At 46.3% G+C, this 16,404-nt stretch overlaps 1 protein-coding gene across 1 annotated transcript in view; it reads right to left on the reverse strand.

Moving 5' to 3' along the window:
- Positions 1 to 16,404, reverse strand: part of MAU2 (MAU2 sister chromatid cohesion factor) — an 893,447-nt gene that overhangs the window by 446,184 nt on the left and 430,859 nt on the right. The window lies entirely within an intron of this gene.

A 16,404-nucleotide genomic window follows, 5' to 3' on the forward strand; every position in this document is an offset into this window, starting at 1 on the left:
TTTTATTGCTCCTTTGGGGAGACTGAAAGGGTGTCTACTTGTTTAAGTGCATGAACCTGCACTTGATTCAGGTTGCAGTGTCGACAAGAGAGCCACTTTACAGAAACTTTGAGGACCAACCATTCAACCTAAAGGTAAAACCGTTTCACCCCAAAAAAGAGACCAGATTCTCCAACTGTAGCTGTAGTAGAGAAGCCCGGCTTAACTTCAATTGGGAGGAAGGCAAGCAGGAAGGTAGTTATTCCCAACAGTCACAAGGAAATACATCTCACTGGTATGCTGAAATCTGTACACTTTCAGATGCATTTCGAAACTCTGGCCTGGTGGCAAAGTTTAGTAGGCCACCCTAGTTATAGTGAACATAGGAAACGGTTAGGGATAATTCTCAGAAACGTGCTACTTCCCTCCACCTTACAGACCCCCAGCAACTTTGCTGGCTTTTGAGAACTTGTTTTGTTCCCCCTGGAGAGTGTGAGCCTTCTCCCCCACCCCACTCTCTCCTGTATTTTGAAGTAGGTTTTACTCTTGTGTTCTTTGGTTATGGAGTTTTAGATAACTCCATAGGCGTCATCTTTTTATTGTTGCGTCACACATGACCTTTAGTGCAATGGCACAGGGGTGTCCTTGGGACTTCCCAAGGTTTAAATAACTTCTCTGGGATGAACTACTGTTCCCCAGAGAATGTAAAGTTAAATTGAATTTACTAGTCTTTTTAAATTCATAGACCCAGCACACACCAACTTCCTATAGAGCGCTGGAGGGGTTACATAGTATACCCTATCTCTAAACACTCTTGTAGCTGTCAAAAGCTACCCTTTCCTATTGAAATGGATGGTCTTTGTATTTTGTATTTATTTTATTTATAAAGCGCAGCCAGGCCCGGGGCATATGGGCGCGTAAGTTAGATCTGGTTACAGTTACAATTTAAAGCAGTCAACAATGGTTACATTACAGTTAGATAGGTACAAACATAGTATTTCTAGTGCGTACAACTATACATTAAATTGCAGAGTGTGCCGGCAATAGTCTAACATGCTGGGTTCAGGAGGTTAGGCTGTCGTAGAGTCCAGATTGTGAAGCCAGCACTTCGTGTTGTGTTTGAACAGGTTGAATGAGGATTCTGCTCTCAAAGGCACGGGGATAGTGTTCCATAATTTGGAAGCTTGTACAGGGAAGTTAGCTCCACCCGAGTGGTTTCATAACAACCATGATTTTTACCCGACTGAGTCTAAAAATCATGCCTGCCATGTTTTTCAATATGCCGCCCAAGACCACTTTGTAAAAACATACTCTGGTCATTTTTTTTCTCCGTTTCTTTGTGGAAAGGTCCTTCTGGTGTTTCAGGTTTGGTCCCTTTGTGAGCCTTTGGCGGGCTTCTGGACTGAAATCCGCCTCTAGTGCCTGAGAGTCTGGGGTGGGCAGGAAGTGAGGGAGGTGCCCGAAACTCTGCTTGGTCTCCTAGGAGGCCCAAATGCACTCTGGCGTGATTGGCTGGCTGACTGTCCGGCAAGGACAGCCACCCTGCTGGGTGAGTGAAAGCTAGGTTGGAATGAATGGGAGAAAACTGTTTAAAAAGAGTTTCCAGGACTAAAAAACAAAAAAAGCATATATGGAAGCAAAAGGCTAAGTTAATATAACATATGGCTAGAAGAGCATATATGGCAGCAGAAATAGGCTGTTTCGTGATGTGGAGTAACTAAAGCACCAGAGGAGAGTAACTCGCAATAACAGTGGGCTGGATGTGGCAATAGAATAAGCTCATAGATTAGCAGGCTAACTCAACACAACCTAGGTATACATAGGACTCGCATATTATCAGAGCATAAAGCTTGTTCAAGTTAATAGTGTGTGCATGCATGGGTGTTGGCAGCAACAGTTTAGGCAGAATGGACCATCACATGTGTAATTCCTAACGTTACTTATAGTTGATTTTAACGTAAATAGGATAAGGTGGGTGGACCTGCTAATTCTAGCAAGGCTATACAGGCGTTAACTGGAGGTGCTGGCGGCATGCGAGAGAACCATTTCTTCACAGTTGTATGAGCATTAAGTTCCTTGCACTTGGTACAGTAGTGCAGCGTAGAACAGCAATATGAGCAGTGTTATGCTACAGCTATGAGACGGACTAATATTGCTGCGTTAACGACTCGGTTTTCCATACGCATTGTGGTAAATGGGCCTTACAGATGGCCAGGCTAAGGGTAGAAAGCATCGTGCAAAATTATTAAGCAAATAAAATTGTATAAATGCATAGTGAGCATATGCACGAGACATGCTATGCACAAGGTCAGCACCTCGTAAGAGGGTAGCAGAAAGATGGGATTTCTATTGTTTAAACCAGTGTAAAAGTATGGTGCATTATTCCTTAGTATAGAGCATGATGCACATTAGGGAAGCAGGCATGCTGATGTACTGAAGTTAGAAGTGCACAATTAGCAAGGGTGTACTATGTATATACTAGTTTCGTAATCGTATAACAGACTGTTTCAAGATAGCATCTGTGGTGACCTTCACATGGGAAAAGTGGTGCACTGTATTTCAAAATAGAGGAAATGCTGAGTACGTGATGTGCCAGTACATTGCAGCGTTCAGTAGCTTACATACAGCACAGAAGGGTGTTTAAAGCAGGATATGCCAATTATGTAGTACGCTAGCATATTATGGCATTCAGTAGCTTACATGAAATACAAAGGTTAAAGCAAAAAATGCTAAATACTTAGTGTGCTGGTACAGTACAACATTAGGTAGCTCACATTCAATACAAAATGAAGTTGGAAGCAGCAGATGCTGAGTATTTGGTCTGCTAACGAACATGCAGTACGCTGACACTGATACTAGGGGAGGTATAAGGTCAGTGTTCGTAGTAGGCGTTGGTCTATTATCATATGCTACGATATTTGTACTTCTAGGTGCTCGGCATAACTATGTCAGGTTTCCAGTGTTTACCTTATCGACCGGCTCCGGACAGGCACCTTGATGTGTTTTTGATGCGTGTTTTACTCTTGTGTTCTTGTGTTCTTGTGCACTGACACAGGGAAGCCTTTTTAGACTTCCCAAAGGTTTAAATACCTTCTCTGGGATAAACTGTTTCCCAGCGAATGTAAGGTTAAATTGACTTTACTAGTCTTTTTAAATTCCTAGACCCAGCACACACTATCTCTTCCGATAGAGTGGTGGAGGGGTAACCTAGTATCCCCGTGTCTAGAAACTCATGTAGCAGTCAAATGATACCCTTTCTCATCGAAATGGCTGGTGGCAGTGGTTTGACAACGAACTACCATGATTTTTCCCGACCGCTAACACCGGTAGCTAAAAATCACGGGAGTCATGTTTTTCAAGATGGCACCTTAAGCCCCTTTGTGTAAATGGGTCCCAGTCTTCTTTTTGCCCCATTTCTTTTTGGAAAGGTCCTTCTAGAGTTTGTCTCTGCATGCCAAAACAGGTTTGGTCCCTTTGTTTCAATGCCTTTGGTGGGCTTCAGGACTGAAGGCCGCCTCTGGCTCCAGAGTGTCTGGGGTGGGCAGGAAGTGGGGGAGGTGCCCACAACTCCCTGTGCTTAGTCTCCTAGGAGACCAAAATGCTAGGAAAGTGTGCTTTACCTTTCCCCAAGTAAAGGGTTAATTTACTTTTTATTGGAGGGTTCAAAAAGTACTTCCCTGCTTAAGAATATTTGTTAAATATTGTTTTATTCCCACATCTTTCTCTTTTGACACTAAGATCAGTATTGCTCTAAATATGCCAGTGATGTATCAATGTCCACAGTGTCCTAGTTATTTAAGTCACCTCATGGTGTAGGAAGTAATTGTGTGCCATCCCAAATGGGTATCTAATGATTTATTGAAACAGTGTATTTTTGAAGTATATTGTGTTACATATTTTGCTCCCTTCTAAAAGGCAGCTTATTTAACTAACAAATTGTTTAATCGAGAAACCTTGAGTGCAAGTGTTTATTTGAATTCTTGTCACTGAGAATCTGAGTAATAACCAACAGCTCACATTGACCCATATTGAGATCAGCCTGGCCGCTCAGTCACTCTGCCAACTTGTGTAGTACATGCTCATACCAAAGGTTGGGTTAACCATTGCGAAGAGGACAAGGCTGGTGCAGTCTTCCACAGGTAACTGCATACAATCTTGCCTAACAATTTCCTAGCTCAGAAAACTCTGGAAACTGAACGTTTAGGGCGCAAGGCCCCAGTCAACTTAGGGTTGGACTTCTAAAGTTAAATTGTATTCTTGTGTGCTCCCAATGTAAATCTAACCATTAATTTTTCTTTAAGTATTTTGAGGGCATAGTGGTTTTATTGCACTGGCTACTGGGACTGTATATGGAAACATTACTCACCGTAATCATTGCTGGTGCTTGTATCTGCTTATATCACATGCTCTGCGCAGTCTGACATCTAGTGGAAGTTGCAGAGTATTACAAGATTTGTTTTTGAAACTTGAAAACGGGCGTCGGCACAATTAGTAATACTATACTTAGTGTGACGTGTACTGTACTCATGGTCCTTCACGCGTCGAGGTCCCTCAGATGAAATAGTTTGCTTGTTGATGGCTAGACCCAATTTGTGGCCTGAAAATCCCACAAATAACTGGTCATCCAGCTCAGTGCACGTCTAGGGTCGAGTCTGTGAAGTCTCTTCCTCTTTCCCCGCATGAGGTGGAGGATAAAAATAATGTTATCTTCTGAGTAATGTGAAACTCAAACGACCTTTTGGAGAAAGGTAGGCTTCACCTTTAGTAGTTAGGTGGATATCTAGCTTGGACTCTGATGGAGACCAACGACCACCGATGGTCAACTGGTTGACACGGGCTCCCCACCCCGGGAGTGAGGCGTCTGTCACTACTGTTAACTCCGGCCATGGATGTCAAACCGGTTCTCCTTTCAAGATGTTCTTGCGACAGGCCCGACACTCAAGATCCAGTGCAACTGTTTGGTTTTTGTAGGAGATCAGACATCCTTCCTGAGAATTGCAACCACTAGGTCCTGCGAGCCCACTGGAGGGATCTCATTCTCAGGCAAGCCTCTGGCACCAGGAAAATGCAGGATGCCATGAGGCCTAGCAACCTCAGAAAATCGATGGCCGGTAGACTTTGGGCATTCTGGAATTTGGTCACGATCTGCAGAATGTCTTGAGACCTCACCTCTGGTGTCTAGGTTTTTCCCCAGGCATGCATCCAGGACTGCTCCAATAAATTGGAGTCTTTGTGATGTTATCGTGTGGGACTTCTTGAAGTTGAGGGAGAAGCCCATCCTGTGAACGGAGTGACAGGTGGAGTTTAGATGCTCCAGGGCCTGTTCTGGGGAACTGGCTCTGATCAACCAATAGTCTAGGTAGGGGTAGACGTGAATCCTCCCGAGACTTGCTGCCACTACCGCCATTAGCTTGGTGAAAACCCTCAGGCGGAGGTCAGCCCAAATGGCAGAACCCAAAACTGATAGAGACCCACCAAAGTCCAACCTCAGGTACTTTGTGCTTGTGATGGATCAGCACATGACAGTAAGCATCCGAATGGTCCAAATATACCATCCATTCTCTAGCAGGGTTAAAATCTCCTGCATAAGGAGCGGGTCTGGAACTTTCAAAGAGTTGTTATCCGGTCGATGACTGAAGTTTTTGCAGGAAAGTTAGACAGTAACCTTGAGCAACTGTTTCCAATGCCCAAGCATCTGAATTAATAGCCTGCCAGTCTGTCAGATGCTGTGACAAACTGCCTCCTACTGCAGTCTTGTGTACTGTTAGGCAAAGTACCCTCTGGGACCACTACACACAACTAAGACTATAGGTGTATGCAAAACCAACCTTTGGTATAAGTCTGTACCACACAGTTTTTGGTAGCGAGCTAAGCAGCCAGGCTCATCTCAAGAGGGAATGTGAGCTTGTAAGGGTGTTACACAAAGATCTACAATAAGTATTCAGATAGACACATACTCAAGGTATTTCCGGACCTCCTTGAAAGCCCTTCTCCACTGCCCCCCCCTGACTTCCTTCCCTACATTATTTCCTCTCCAGCTTCCCTGTCCCCCTACTCTCTCCTTTCTACCCTTCCTTCACACTCCCCCTGAATTTATATCAGATATTTGAAATATTGTTCCTCCCTTCCTTTACTACCTCCTCTCCCTTCCTGCTCACCCTTCCCTCTCCTCCTCCATCTATGTAAATTGTTCTAGATAGTCTCACTGGTTTGTTTCATGATTGTAAATATGCTTCTTTCATTATTGTACCTTGTTATATTGTAAAACGCTTTGGATTAAAGCGCTATATAAACCTAATAATCAAACATTAAGTTGTCTTCTAGTGAAATGTTTTCTAAATGCTTGTGTAATAAATTACTAAGTGTTTCTACAAAGAACTTCAACCACTGTGATTGAAAGTCCTTTGTGTAACTACTTTTACTGCTCACATTCACTCTTGAGATAAGCCTGGCTGCTCAGCTCTCTACCAAACACTGTGCGTTACAGACTTATACCAAAGGTTGGTTTGCCTAACACCTGTAGTCCTAATTGTGTGTAGTGGTCCCAGAGGGTACTGCCTGCAATTCTGCCTAATACTGGGGTACTCGATTTTGAAGGGCAAGTGACCCGATCAGGTGACCTGGATGAGGAGGTGGACGGCGACCTATGACTCCTCTTTCTTTCCCATTCCTCGAAGACAAGGAATGGTGCGAACCACTTCTAGAACATTGATAGAATTTTTCTACTTGTCTGACTATTTAAGTTTAGACTGGGTAGAAGGGGATTTAAAAGGCTTACATCTCTCCAACTTCCCTCTACGTTCTCTCAAGGCATTGGCTGTCGTCAACAAGCAGTCCTCTCACTCTGAAAACTGATGGTTTGACCCTAAACACCACAGGCAGATCCTGTGTGGGTCTGTCGCAGACATTTTGGCACTGCAGTCCCGGCATTTTTTATATCTGGCCCGAGGAATAGACTATGCCGATGAAGATGCCATATCGTGTCAAAAACTGGAAACATTTTCTGACTAAGAACTAAGGCGTTACGTTACCGAAGCTGTGAAGCGCAGAAAAATGGAACTGAGTCCAAGGGCGCTGCGCGTGCTACTTATACCCGTCATGACGTCAACATTGGGACAGAGGCCTCCAAGGGACGACTCCTCGACCAGGTTCGATGCACACTGCCCTCTAATGAAAAATAATTCCCGAGGCAGCAGCAAGTTGGAAATTGGAATATCAAAGATGAGGAATACGTGCAAGCACACAATCCATTCAGATGTTTGTTTTTGACATGAGGTTCCATGAAGTGTAGCTTGAGTACAGATGTGAAATCAGAATCAGTGATAACCAAGAAAACCTCTATGCACCTTGTACTATAGTAGGGGAGGAAGGGTGAGCGCATGTTCATCTAAGCAGACACATGCACCAAAAATAGGATTATGGTAATGTAACCCTTCTGGAGCTTGTTGATCAGCTTAGATAACGTGCTCTGCATAGATTAGCAAGCAGTTTCTGGAAAAGGAGTTGGGAAGTTAGAGGTTACTGCAGCAAAGATGCTTTAGGACCACTTGTCCCACCTGTGAATCTGCTTTACAGTGAGCCAATGCAGTACTGCTATGCAAGCGTATGGATGGAACTCCTTGTAGCAGCCTTGCAGATGGCGTCCAGAGGGACATTTGCAATGAAAGCTAAGGTAGCGCTTCTACCTCTGGTAGTGTGTGCACTTGGGGTGAAAGGTAGAAGTTTCTTGCATAGGGAATAGCAGAGATGTATGCATTTGACTATCCAATTGGAGATGGCGCTTTGATATGTGGTGGCAGTCACACCAGGCTCTATGAAAACAAAGAGTTGGCCTGTTTTCCTTAGGATATTTGTTTTGGTCACATAGTACAAGGCCACCCTGTGTACATCAAGTGTATGTAGGCTTCTTTCTGCAGAGTTTGGATTCCGAAAGAAGAACAAGTTACTTACCAACTGTAGCATTATTTCAATTGGATGTTCCTCCCACGTATTCCTCATCTTAGATATATATCCTTGCCTTCAGTTTCGCCTCAGAAAATGTTTCCTCTCTCCAGCAGAGGGCGCTCCACTCGAGGAGACGTTCATGTCCTTCGGCGGTCTTCGTCGTGCACCGTCGTCATCAGTTGTATAATGGTCTCTAGCGCGCCCGTTGGCTTCAGTTCTGTTTTTTTGTGTATCAGAGCCCATGACTAAGGTTAGAGGCGTGCCTCTTTTGACCCCAGCCTCAAAGAAATCAGAGTGTAAACCACAAAAACTGTACTGTGGGGTAGGTTGGGAGGGTCGATGAGGAATACGTGGGAGGAACATCCAATCGAAATAATGCTACAGTTCGTAAGTAGCTTGTTCTTTGAATGGATTGTGTCCTCCCACGTATTCCTCATCTTAGATAGACTCCCAAAGCAGTTGGAGGCGGGAGTACAGATATCTTTTTAGTCATGTACTGAATGTAGCACAGATTTGGCAAATAAACCTCCTCGAGAGGTAGTGGAGTCCAAAGCATAATGTTTTATGAAAGTATGCATGGATCTTGTACAGGAACACCCCTTTTAAGTGCTGTTGAAGTTGCCATGCCCCTAGTTGAATGAGCTCTTAAACCCTCGGGGGGGGATCTTTTCCAGCTAGCCTATAACACTCTGTAATGGCTAAGATTATCCATTTTGATAATATTTGTTTAGTTACAGGTAGTCCTAATTTACGACCAGCGTATCCCACAAGCAGTTGATCACACTGACGTATTTTTGACAATCTTGAGATATAAAAGCTAAGAGCCCTTCTAGGATCTAGCCTATGTACTCTTTCCTCTTCCTTACTTGTGTGAGGAGGAGGGTAGAAAGTAGGTAGAATTATTTTCTGCGACAGGTGAAAGTCAAACTATTTTTGGCAAAAAAGAAGGCTTGACTCTAAGGACAACTTTATCTTTATGAAAGATGGTGTGAGGAGGTCCACTAGAAAGTGCCTGCAACTCACTTACTGTGCGGGCTGATGTCAATGCAATTAGACGTGTAGTTTTCAGAGTAAGAAGCCTTAATGGGCAAGAATGTAAAGGCTCAAAGGGTGCACATGTCAGAAATGTCAGTACCAAATTTAAATCCCACACAGGAACTTGAAAGGGTATTGGTGGAAAAACATTTTTTAAACCTTTTAGAAATTGTATTATTAAAAAGGTATCTTAAAATAAGATTTTTCTTCTGACGAGCGCTTGAAGATAGATAGCACTGCTACGTATCTTTATCGTACTAACCTGGAGCCCCAGAGTAGCCAAATATAAAAGAAAAGATAATACCATTGGAATATCACATTGAAAAGGGTCCACATTCTTATCCCTGCACCAGTTACTGAACTTGTTCCAACGACACCGGTACAGAGATTTCATTGCTGGCCTTCTGGCCAAAATCAAAATCTCCATTTCATCCAGAAGGTCCAAATCCTTGCATCTCAACCTCTCAGAAGCCATGCGTGAAGGTTGAGTATGTTGACCTCTGGATGGAGAACGTGACCTCCCTCTTGCGAGAGAAGATCCGCTCTTTTTGGAAGACGTAATGGAGAACAGATGGACATGTCGAGAAGGTTCCGGGTACCACGTTCTCCTGGCCCAATCCGGGGCAATTAGGATCATGGTTTTCCCGAACTTCCTCAAACTCCTGATTACTTGAGGGATCACAGGGACCGGAGGAAACCTGTATAGTAGTGGAAACTCCCAGTCCACTACGAAATGAGTCTCCTAGAGCTCCTCTCGGGGGAAATTCCCTTGAGCAATACAGTTAGCATTTCCTGTTGACACTGGTCGCAAAAAGATCCACTTGAGGGGTTCCCCAAAGGGTGAATGTTTCCAGAAGGACTCCCTGAGCTAACTCCCACTCGTGGGAGACTGCTCTGCCTGCTCAGAGCGTCTGCCACTATGTATTTCTCTGCTGCTAGGTGAATGGCAGATAGAGAGATCCCTTCTTGTATTGCCCAGAACCAGAGCTGCATTGCCTCTCTGCACAGTGTTAGTGACCCTACAACTCCTCTCTTGTTGAGGTAGTACATAGCCACTGTGTTCTCCGTCATAATCGGTGCATTCTTTCCCCGTACAGCTGGCAGGAAGGCCTTCAGTGCTAGTCTGATTGCCCTCAGCTCCAATAGGTTGATATGTAGTTTGGACTCCGATGGAGACCAATGACCGCTGATCGTCAACTCGTTGGTGTGAGACCCCCCCAACCCGTAAGGAAGGCATCCATCACTACTGTCCTCTCTGGCCATGGTTGCCGAAAAGATTCCCCTCTGAGGATGTGCTGTCTGCAAGTCCACCATTGTAGATCCTATGCCACCCTGGTTGGAACTTGTAAAAGATCTGACATTTCCCCTGAGAATTGGGACCATTGAGTCCTGAGAGCCCATTGAAGAGATCTCATTCTCAATCTGGCCTCCGGCACCAGAAAAATGCAGGATGCCATGAGACCAAGCAACCTGAGAAAGTCGAAGGCCGGTAGATACTGGGCATTCTGGAATTTTGTTACTTTCTGCAGAATGTGGTGAGCTCTCTTTGGGAGGCGATGCTTTGCCCGAACAAGTATCCAAGACTGCTCCTATAAACTAGAGTTTCTGTGATGGTATGTTTGACTTTTTTAAATTCAGAGAAAAAAGTTTTTGAAGGAAGTGGCAAGTCTTGGATAGATGGTCCCGGGCTTGTTCTGGGGAACATGCCCTGATCATCCAGTCGTCCAAATAGGGGTAGACATGAATCCCCCCTCTTCTGAGACTCGCTGCTACTATCGCCATCAACTTGGTGAAAACTCTTGCGGCGGAGGTTAACCCGTATGGCAGAACTCGAAACTGATAGTGAGAATTGCCAATCGCGAACCTCAGTTACTCTGTGCTTGAGATGGATTGACACATGAAAGTAAGCATCCTGAAGGTCCAATGATACCAACCAGTCTTGAAGGATCTGAGAAAGAGTGACCATCTTCAACTTGTCCTTCCTGAGGAACTTGTTCAAGTTTCTCAAGTCCAAGATGGGTCTCAGTCCTCCGTCCTCCATTGGAATGAGGAAATATGGGGAATACCAACCCTTTTTCCTCTCCGCTACAGGTACATGTTCTATAGCACCTTTCTGTAGCAGGGTTAAAACTTCCTGCAACAGGAGCGGGTCTGGATTTTTGGTAGAGTTGTATTCCGGTGGGAGATTCTGAGGTTTCTTTAGAAAGGGAAGGCAGTAATCTTGGGATACTTTTTCCAGTGCCCAAGCATCTGAAGTAATGCCCCGCCATTCTTTCAGATGCTGCGAGATCCTGCCTCTCACTGGGGTCTTGTGAGTCAAAACCTCAGAGTGGTTTTGCGGCAGCTTCAGCAGCGGCTGAAGGGACAGATGCCGCTGCTGGGGCAGATCTAGCGCCTCTTCCTCTCCCACGAGGACATTTCCTTTGCCCTCTTTGACTGGCCTGTCCCCTTCCTCTCCCAAATGAGGAGTAAAAACAAAAGGGACGACCCCTCCAGGAAGATGAGCCTGTGTAGGGGCGTTGCTGAGGTTGTCTTATAGCGGCACTGAGGGACTTTACCGCTGCCTTGGAGGTCTGCAGCTTCTCCAAACTTTCATCTGCCTTGCTGCCAAACAACCTTGAGCCGTCAAATGGCATATTAAGAAGTCTAGATTGAACATCTGGTGCGAAACCCGACTTCCTTAGCCACGCAAATCTGCGTAGCACTGCACTAGACGCCATGGACCTGCTGATACTGTCAGCTGTGTCAAAACCTGCTTTAAGGCATTCCTCCAAAGTCTCCTTGCCATCCTTTATTATGGACAGGAAACCATCAAGTTCCTCTCCTTCAGGGAGGTGTTGAGCTGCCGCTGACATGCAGGCCCAACTGCTTAGATTCACATGCTGTGCATATGGTCCGACATCCAGTGGTATCCGCGGAGTATTGCATCTTGTCTTTCGGGGACCGAAAGGGGACGTCGGCATAGGCGTGTCTGAAACACTATCCCTATCGTGACGTGTGTAGTACCCAAAATCCCTCACGCGCCGAGGTCCCTCTGATTGTATTTTTTCGGCCATGAGGGAGCCCAAGGCTATAGTGAGTGGAGCACATGAAGAGAAAGTAGTAAGAAGTCTATGTTCCTTCCACCCCGAGTGGGGAGGTAGGGAGGGCACATGTGAATCTAAGCAGATACAATCATCAGAAATGCTTTTACGGTAAGTAATTCATGTCTTCTGATGCTTGTTAATCTGCTTAGAATCACATGCTGTGCATAGACTTGCGAGCAGTACTCACAGTTGGAGGTGGGTTGTGAGAAGGAACAGTAGAAAAAAGATGTCTTGGTACTGCTTGTCCCACCTGAGAATCAGCCCTAGAATGAGAATCTAGGCAATAGTGTTTTGTAAAGGTGTGTACAGAACTCCAGGTTGCCGCTTTGCAAATGGACTCTAGGGGAACATTCGCAATGAATGCTATGGATGCCCCAGTGCCTCGAGTAGAATTTGCTCTAGGCTTGAAGGGCAGTTCTCTCTTTGCAAGAGAGAAACAGTGTGATGCATTTGACAATCCACCTTGATACTGCTGATTTAGAGACAGGATCCCCTTCTCTACCAGCTGCCACTGAAACAAAGAATTGTTTAGTCTTCCTCAGTGCTTTAGTTCTATCCATGTAGAACATGACTGCCCTGCGCACATCTAGTGTGTGAAGGCTTCTTTCGGCCATGTTAGTAGGTCTCTGGAAGAACATAGGTAGCTCGATTGACTGGTTCACATGGAACTTCCAAATACATTTCGGCGCAAATCTAGTATGTGTGCGCAGAACTACCTCATCTTTGTGGGCTGTAACAAAGGGGTCCAATACCGAGAGGGCCTGTAGTTCTTTAACTCTTCTGATAGAAGTGATAGCTACTAGAAAGACTGTCTTGTAAGTCAGGTCTTTCAGACTAGCTTTATGCATAGGCTCAAAAGGGGGTCCCATAAGCCTAGTTAAAACCACATTTAGATCCCACCCAGGGGCTGGGTGAGTGATGAGGGGATACATTCTTTTAACCCCTTCCATAAAGGCTTTAATCCCACGTATTTTCCACCACAACACCTTCTGCTGTGATGTGGTGTAGGCTGACAATGCCGCTAGGTGAACCTTTAAGGAATTGAAGACTAACCAAGAGTCCAACAGATGGTTAGATATAACACAATGTGTGAAGGCGAGCAATCGGTGGGATTGCCTTTGGAACTGCACCAGATGACAAAACGTTTCCATTTGCTGGCATAGCAATAACGTGTGTTAGGCTTTCTTGCCTCCCTCAGTATGCCCATGCATCTTTGAGGGAGTTGCAGATGTCCAAACTATGACCTCGGCAGCCAGGATGCTAAGTTCAGAGTTTGTGGGCATGGTTGCAGAGTCTACTCCTGTCCTGAGACAACATGTTGTACAGGCAGGGCAGCTTGACTGGTGGGGAGAGGGACATTTCCCTCAGGTGCGCAAACCAAGGTTGGCGGGCCCACATGGGAGCCACCACAATCATGGCGACTGGTTCCTGGTGCATCTTGTGTACTATCTTGTTCAGACAAATTTCCCCAACCAAGTTATCCAGAGACCGTTCCCCCCTTGGATCGGTTCTGGGGGTACCTGCAGGCGTAATCTTGGCATTGGGCGTTCTGAGTAGCAAATAGGTCGATCTCTGGAAACCCCCATTCTGTGAAGACGTTGGATACAATGTCTTCGTGCAGTCGCCATTCGTACTCTTCTGGCAGAGGAAAATCTCTGCTGATTACGTCTGCCAGAAGATTGAGTTCCCCTGGAACATGTTGGGATATCAGGAACATCTTGTGTTTGAGAGCCCATATCCAGATGTTTTGGGACAGCTTGGATAGCCCTGGAGTGTGAGTGCCCCCCTGTTTGTTCAGGTAATATATTGCTGTTGTGCTGTCGGTTAGGACCAGCACTGTCTTCCCTTGCAGTTGCTCCTGAAAGGCTTTCAATGCTTTGAACACTGCTAGTAGCTCCAGTAAGTTTATATGGTTGGACGCTACCTGAGAGGACCACACTCCTTGCGCTGTCTGTTGAAGCAGGTGAGCCCCCCCCACCCCGTGAGAGAGGCGTCTGTCGTGAGAGTGGCTTCCACTGCAGGGGTGGTGAAGGTTTTCCCCTTCAAGAGGTTCTCCCTCGACCACCACTGCAGAGAGAGAACGAGGGCTGGCGAGACAACTAACAGATCTTCCCATTGTCCGCTGGCCTGACACCACTGCCTGTTGAGCAACTCTTGCATGGGACGCATGCGCAGCCGCGCGTGGGGAACCAAGTATATGCATGATGCCATCATCCCGAGCAAACGCATAGCTTTGCGTACCGTCACCTCTCGACTGGCTACATACTGAGAAACCTGAGAGAGCATGTTCTGAACCTTCTCGCTGGAAGGGAAGACTAGACCATCTTCCGTACGAATTAGAGCCCCCAGGAACTGTTTTACTTGGCTGGGGACTAAGCTGGATTTCTTTTCGTTGATAGAAAATCCCAGGCTGAACAGTAGGTCTACTGTCTTTTGGGTGTTTGAAAAACAAACGTCGAAAGAGTCCCCCGTGATGAGCCAATCGTCGAGGTATGGGTAAACTGGAACTGAAAGTCTGCACAGGTGTGCCGCTGCCAGGACCTTGGTAAACACCCTTGGCGCCGAGGCTATGCCGAAGGGGAGTACCTTGAACTGGTAGTGTTTGTCCTGAATCACGAACCTTAGGAATTTTCTGTGCGCTGGCAGCATTGAAATATGAAAGTATGCATCTTTCATATCCAATGTTGTTATGAAGTCCCCCTGTTTTAGCAATGGGATCACCTCTTGCAGTGTTACCATGCAAAACTTCTGGGGCTTTATGAACTTGTTCGCTGGGCGCAGGTCTAGAACAGGACGCATGATGAAATCCTTTTTGGGTACAAGGAAGTACACTGAATAGATGCCCTCGTTTACCTGAAGAATCGGGACGGCTTCTATCGCGTCCTTTCCCAGCAGCCCTTCCACCTCTTGGATCAGGATCTGCAGATGTTCCGGTGAAAGGCGTCGATGTTTCGGCGGTCTGAACTGTGGAGGTCGGGCGAATTCCACACAGTAACCGTGGGCGACCGTCTTTAAGACCCACTGGTCTGAAGTTATCCCCTCCCATGCCTTGAGGAAAGATGTTTATCGCCCCCCCGACCGGGGAGACATGGGAGGGGACTTGGTGGTAATGTCTGACACGAAGCTGATGCTCCTCTGGAATTGGGGCCTCTGCCTCTATTCTTACCATGCTTCTGACCCCTCTGGGGGTAGTAAGTGGGGCTAGCAGCAGGTTGACTTGAGTTGAAGTTGCCCATGCCGAAATTATTTTGAGCGGTGCAGGCTTGTCCTCGAAAGGACCGCTGAGAATTACTGCCCCTCTGAAGAGGGTTTTTGGGAAATCTGGTGCAGCGACTTAGTCTCATGCTCCTTCTTGGCTGTCTCCAACGCATCGTCTACCGCCTTCCCGAAGAGGTTGGGCATAACATCAGATGGCGCTTTCGCCTTCTTCGACGAAGTCGTCAAGAAGGGCGCTTGGGTTGTGTGCGGTGCGATTGTACGTCCCTGTCACCGGGTGTAGTCCCTGTAGCAAGAGCGGAATCGAGCCTGGAAGGGTCGGGGACGGGCATGGCGGCTCTAGAATAGTCTGCCTCAAGGTCTAGAACGTCCACGTTGGATGTTTGGTCATCCGATGTACCCCCGTCACTTTCAGCTGGTGTCGCGGCAGGGGAGGGAGGCTCCACGCGTGACATTCCGTACTTGGCCCACCGCTTCATCCGGCGCTCCTTAAGGGTTTTAGGTTAAGGAGTTTACACGCCGAACACCGCTTCTCGAAGGCCCGACCACGTGGAAGTCCGAACGCCAGATCTTAGGCGCCGGAACCCACACCGTAGACTATTCCCCCGTAGTCTTCGAAAGATGTTCTTGATGGGCGAAGTGACTTAACAGGGATTAAACCGACAATTCGGTAAGATAAACAATGTCTCATGGAGAAGTCTGCTATAGGGCGACCAGTTATCTGGGCGGAAAAAAACAATCTGAGGGACCTCGGCGCGTGTGGGATTTTGGGTACTACACACGTCACGATAGGGATAGTGCTTCAGACACGCCTATGCCGACGTCCCCTTTTGGGTCCCCGAAAGACAAGATGCAATACTCCGCGGTTACCACTGGATGTCTGACCATATGCACAGCATGCGATTCTAAGCAGATTAACAAGCATCAGAAAAGTGAATCTCGCCAGAGTGCAAGATACATTCGTGGATTTTAGAGCCATACTCCCCGATGTAAAAACCTTTTTCGACCATGCATTGATCTTTTTGTCATCCCTATCAGGGGGAATTGTAGGGTATGCAGCATTTTTTGTTGAAGTGGCTGCCTGAACTACCAGGCTCTCAGGAGATGGATGCTTACTCAAGTACTCTGGATCAGAGTTACAAGG

This window comes from Ambystoma mexicanum, chromosome 1p, assembly GCF_040938575.1.
Source record: "Ambystoma mexicanum isolate Mex_15411 chromosome 1p, UKY_AmexF1_1, whole genome shotgun sequence".
Classification (NCBI taxonomy): domain Eukaryota; kingdom Metazoa; phylum Chordata; class Amphibia; order Caudata; family Ambystomatidae; genus Ambystoma; species Ambystoma mexicanum.